The following is a 6499-nucleotide window of genomic DNA, read 5'->3' as shown; positions in this document are numbered from 1 at the left end:
GATAATTATCTTTCTGTTGATCGACGTATCAAAGAAAAAATTGACCGGAAAACTTTTTCATCAATGCGATACGTCGATCAATAGAAAAATTATTATCTTCATTTCTTAAATTAATTGTTTTATATAGAACGTTTCGACCAAAATACAGTCAGAATGCATGATTTTAATATTTTTTATCTTTATTTTCAAAAATGTCCATAGGCACTTGATACCCCATCAAATAGAGGGGTTGTTGGTGCTTCCCCGGTACTTAGAATTACCGAAATACCCGGGATTTACCGAAATACCCGGTGAAAACACCGAAATACCCTTCAAAAACACCAAAATGCCCATTATTACGCCAAAAAGAGTGTATGTTTAGTATTGTATATAGATAGTTATTGTATATAAAGTTAATTTTTTGAATAAATCAGTCGATTTTCGTGGTTATTGATTAAAATGCAATCTTCCAAAAAGGACAACTCTTTCATTAAATTTTCATATTATCATGTCAAATTCTTATATCAAAAATTAAAAGCTGATAAACTGTTATTTTCAATTCTTAGTTATTCTATTATGGGAATAAAATTTCACACCTCTATTCGAGTGAAAAGCAATTCATGCAAGAGTTATCGTTTTTAACCCAATGTCTACACATGTTAAAAATCGCTATTTATGTCAAAATACTTTCATTATCAAACTGAAAATTGGGGAAATACATTTAAACACTTAGATTCAAACTAAGATGTTATATATTTGTGCTCAAATGAGGCATTTTGGTGCTTCCTTCGTTTCCCTCCATGTTGAAATGTCTTCAAGGGAGCGTTCATTATTTTCAACAATACACAAAACAAATTGAACCTAGATATAATTGAATTGAACCTATCTTCAAATCAATTGTACCTATCTTTAAATGAATTTTACCTATCTTCAAATGAATTAGAGATAGGTATAATTCAATTGAACCTATCTTTAATTGAATTGAAGATAGGTATAATTCATTTGTACCTAGGTATAATTCATTTGTACCTAGGTATAATTATTTAGAGATAGGTATAATTATTTACACCTATCTTCAATTCAATTGTACCTATCTTTAATTCAATTGTACCTATCTTTAATTCAATTGTACCTATCTTCAAAGGATTTGAAGATAGGCACAATTAATTGAAGATAGGTACAATTATTTGAAGAGAGGTACAAATATTTGAATATATGTTAATTTGGCGTTCCATACATTTGATGCCTTTTAGCAATAACTTTAATATGTAGAACAGAAAAAGAAATCCATAGGGCAGAAGTTTAAAAAAAATGTAAAAAATGTCATTAAAAAATCTAGGGCTGAAAAAATTAGACCCGGCCTCATTAAGCGATTAACGTGATGATATTTTCCTTTCCGTTCCGCGTTTTAAAAACACCCATACATACATGTCTGTGTTTTCCGTATGCAGAAAAGGATTACGGTAGTTAAGATCGGCTAAAGGAATTCATTATTGTGTTTTAATTGGATTATCATTATGGTGTAGACCAATTTAGGTAAGCATAATACATGTAGTAGCAGTAGCACAATATAATGAGATGCCAGCATGGGATTCCTGCCAGCATACATACACATGTATATAAGTTCTACTTTCACTTTCTAAATGTAATCTCCCTTTGACAGCATACTGTATCATCATCTTTTAATATTTAAACAAGCTTATCATCGTTACCTATCCTATCGCATTGGTAAAGTTTCTGTCATTTTAGTTGCAAAAGTTATTTTTTTTCATTTGTCAGACTGCATGCACTGTTGAGTTGACCCCATATTGACCCTGTATAAACAATTTCTTATTACATTTGTGTATTACATATGTAAGTTAGTGTAGACACTTATATTTTTTATATGAGTTATAATAGAAAGGAAGGAGTATTTCTTTCTTAATGTATTATAATGCATCAAATACAATGTAGGTCATGACCTTATGGGACTGTTCTGACCCCACGAAACAGGAAAATACAAAATATCTTCTAAAGTCATTATGATGCATCAACTGGTGTAAAGTACATTAAGACCCCCAGGTGTTGTCTTTAACCCCCCCCCCCCCCCCCCCGCCTTTATGAAATAGGAAATGATATGATACACTGTATATTTTGTTATCTTCTGAGATCTGAGATCCTCATCCCTAAACCGTTTAATTTATTTTTGCTCTTTGTGTCATTGTGCGTAAAATTGTATTGTAAGATTATGCCCCCTTGGAGACACCCTGACATTTTAGAACTAGAAATAATAATGTATTTTATCTTATTCATATGTTATACAGTAGTGTTTGATCCATGTGGGTAATTCCTAGCCTAATGATGTCACTGCTTTGTTTAGGAGACTTTACAATTGCCCCAAATAGGTGAATACACATGGCAGTGATGCATATAACATTTTGTTTATAAATCTTAAAAATTGAATTAAGCAATTTCCAAAATGTTAATGTGAATCACGAGAGAAAAAGCAATCAAGAAATGATTTAAAATTTGCTACTGTACACATGTAAGAATGTATTAAAGAAGACTGAATCTTTATAAGCAGGTTAGATTGGGGGGGGGATGAATGTGGAGTATAAACATTTATAATTTGAATCATTTATTGTTATTAATTAATTTTAACTTGTCAATTAATACTACTTATTGATCCCAAGGTAAAAATATGACCTCTGATCGTATCTCAATAGATCATTTGTCAATTATGCAAGGTGTAATGTAATTTTGTTTAAGAATAACATTTTTTACCAGTTTATAAAAGTTTTTAGACACCCAAATTATATTTTGATTTTAATAGATCATTCGACAAAGGAGGGGGGGGGGGGAGAACAGTTTATATTTGAGTTTGTTTGGGAGTGGGGGTTCCAAGTCATTTATTTGACAATTTTTTAATGTAATTTGAAATAAGACTAAGCCATACTACATTCATGAAAATGAATAGTATAGAACAAAACACAAACTAATATACATGTATATATACATAGGAAGTACATGTATTACAAAACAGATGATTGATCTATATCTGGGTTCTTAAATTGAATCATATATCATGTACATATTATATTATTGTTTCTTTGTTCAAGGCATTTAAGATGGTATGTAGGTCATGATCCCAAGTGCTCTTCCTGAAATTATCAAATATCATAAAAACCATTGAGATCCCCACCTTAATCCAAAGATATTATTCCTCCTTAGGTCATGCAGGCGCATCAGATCATTATGGCATGTAAGTCATGACCCTAAGGGGTCATCCTGACCCCCTTAGAATCAGAAATTGTCAATTATCTTTAAATGATTGATGTTTGATGATCCTATCTCTATTTAATCTTTATTAATTATTAAGTCTCCTGAATGAAGTTTGGAGACGTATTGTTTTTGTACGGTTCTTAATACATGTATTATTATTCTTCATCTTCTTTCCCGCTCTGAACTTGTTTCTCAGAGATGGCTGAACATAATTGTACAAAACTCTAGGATATAATAGGCCTGCAAATCTAGTTGTGCACCCTGGTTTGATTTTTCTCATTTTGGGTTAGACAACCACTTTTCGGGGGAGGGGGGGGGGGAAGGGGGGTGTCAAAAGGGTGTGGGGTCTACCATTGAACCTTGTAGGAAGAATCGTAGACTCTATTGTAAATGGTAACTTGAAAACGGACAAAGATAATAATATAGGGTTTTCATAATCATATATTGGCTGTTACTGGCAATATATAGGGTTTATTAGATCTGACCCCTGGGGTCATCCCCACCCCCCCCCCCCCCCCAGGAATTTGAAATTACCATATATCTCAGAAACTGTTATAATCATGACCCCTAAACCATATATATCCATGTTTCTGATGTCAAGGGGCATCAAATGTTATGTAGGTCATGGGCCCTGTGAGTGGTCCTGACCCCCTCAAACAGCAAGTCCCTTAATATCTTCAAAACAGTTGAGATCCCCACCCTTAAACCATATATATTCTTGTACCTTTTGTCAAGGGGCATCAAACGGTATGTAGGTCATGGGCCCCGGGGGTGGTCATGACCCCCCTTGAACAGGAAGTGCACGAATATCTCGAAAACGGTTGAGATCCCCACCCCTTAACCATATATATTCTTGATCCTTAAAGGGCATCAAAAGGTATGTACCGGTAGGTAATGGACCTCAGGGTTAAATTTACTTTTTCAAACCGTAATGCACATCTATGGAACAGTTCCTATCATATCCCAAGATATGATGTGTCTATCCATTAAATCATAAAAGGAGTTCTAGGATCTATGGTTTTTATACCCGCACTTTCTAAAGAAAGTTCGGGTTTATTGTTGTTACCCTGTTCCGTCCGTCCGTCCGTCTGTCCGTCCGTCCGTCTGTCACGTTTTACTTTCTCAAACTGCTCTTACATCTTATAAACCAGCAAACTGAACTCTTGGAGTTTGATTTGGGGTATCATGTTGTTTAGTAAAAAAGTTTAAAAAATTCTCTGTTAGTCCTGGGGGTCAAATAATTGGTAAAAAATGACGTTTATTCACAAAAAACCTTCTTCCTCGAACTCCTCCTACATTTTCAAAAGTAGACAAATCATCTTTTGGAATATGTTTTAGGGTATCCTATAGATGCGCAATAAGGTTTCGGAATTTTCAATTTTGTCCTGGGGGTCATTTAATGGCTAAAAAATGATGTTTTTTTTTACAAAAAAACTGGTTTAAAAAACGTCATTTTTTTAAGCAGTAGCCAAATGATCTTCTAGAATATGATTGGGGGTGTCATATTGAGGCATGATCAGGTTCAAGAATTTTTTTTTTAATTAAGGGGATCAATGGGCAACAAAAAATGACGTTTTTTGGCAAAAAAAATATGGTTCCCAGAACTCCTCTTACAACTTTTGGAGTAGCTACATCATCTCTTGGGATATAATTGGGGCTGTCCTATAGATGTGCAATAAGGTTTTAAAAATTTAAATTTCATCCTGGGAGTCAAATAGTAGCAGAAAATTGACGTTTATCACTAAAAAATCAAACATTGATCCAAGAGCTCCTCTTATGATTTAATGGATAGACAATCATATCTTGGGATATGATAGGGACTGTTCTATAGATGTGCAGTAAGGTTTTCAAAATTTAAATTTCATCCAGGGAGTCAAAATGTAGCAGAAAATTGACGTTTATCACTTAAAAAAAACATAGATCCTAGAACTCCTTTTATGATTTAATGGATAGACACATCATATCTTGGGATATGAAAGGAACTGTTCCATAGATGTGCATTACGGTTTTGAAAAATTAAATTTAACCCTGAGGCCCATTACCTACCGGTACATACCTTTTGATGCCTTTTAAGGATCAAGAATATATATGGTTAAGGGGTGGGGATCTCAACCGTTTTCGAGATATTCGTGCACTTCCTGTTCAAGGGGGGTCATGACAACCCCCGGGGCCCATGACCTACATACCGTTTGATGCCCCTTGACACAAGGTACAAGAATATATATGGTTTAAGGGTGGGGATCTCAACTGTTTTGAAGATATTAAGGGACTTGCTGTTGAGGGCGTCAGGACCACCCACAGGGCTCATGACCTACATAACATTTGATGCCCCTTGACATCAGAAACATGAATATATATGGTTTAGGGGTCATGGTTATAACAGTTTCTGAGATATATGGTAATTTCAAATTCCTGGGGGGTGGGGATGACCCCAGGGGTTAGATCTAATAAACCCTATATATTGCCAGTAACAGCCAATAAATGATTATGAAAACCCTATATTATTATCTTTGTCCGTTTTCAAGTAAACATTTACAATAGAGTCTATGATTCTTTCTACAAGGTTCAATGTTAGACCCCACACCCTTTTGACACCCCCTCCCCCCCCCCCCCTCCCCCGAAAAGTGGTTGTCTAACCCAAAATGAGAAAAATCAAACCAGGGTGCACAACTAGATTTGCAGGCCTATCATATCCTAGAGTTTTGTACAATTATGTTCAGCCATCTCTGAGAAACAAGTTCAGAGCGGGAAAGAAGAAAAAGAAGATGAAGAATATATACATGTATTAAGAACCGTACAAAAACAATAAGTCTCTAAACTTCATTCAGGAGACTTAATAATTAATAAAGATTAAATAGAGATAGGATCATCAAACATCAATCATTTAAAGATAATTGACAATTTCTGATTCTAAGGGGGTCAGGATGACCCCTTAGGGTCATGACTTACATGCCATAATGATCTGATGCGCCTGCATGACCTAAGGAGGAATAATATCTTTGGATTAAGGTGGGGATCTCAATGGTTTTTATGATATTTGATAATTTCAGGAAGAGCACTTGGGATCATGACCTACATACCATCTTAAATGCATTGAACAAAGAAACAATAATATAATATGTACATGATATATGATTCAATTTAAGAACCCAGATATAGATCAATCATCTGTTTTGTAATACTTCCTATGTATATATACATGTACATGTATTAGTTTGTGTTTTGTTCTATACTATTCATGTTCATGACTGTAGTATGG

Source organism: Crassostrea angulata, chromosome 4 (genome assembly GCF_025612915.1).
Source record: "Crassostrea angulata isolate pt1a10 chromosome 4, ASM2561291v2, whole genome shotgun sequence".
Taxonomy (NCBI): Eukaryota; Metazoa; Mollusca; class Bivalvia; order Ostreida; family Ostreidae; genus Magallana; species Magallana angulata.
Note: the sequence above shows the minus strand (reverse complement) of the source record.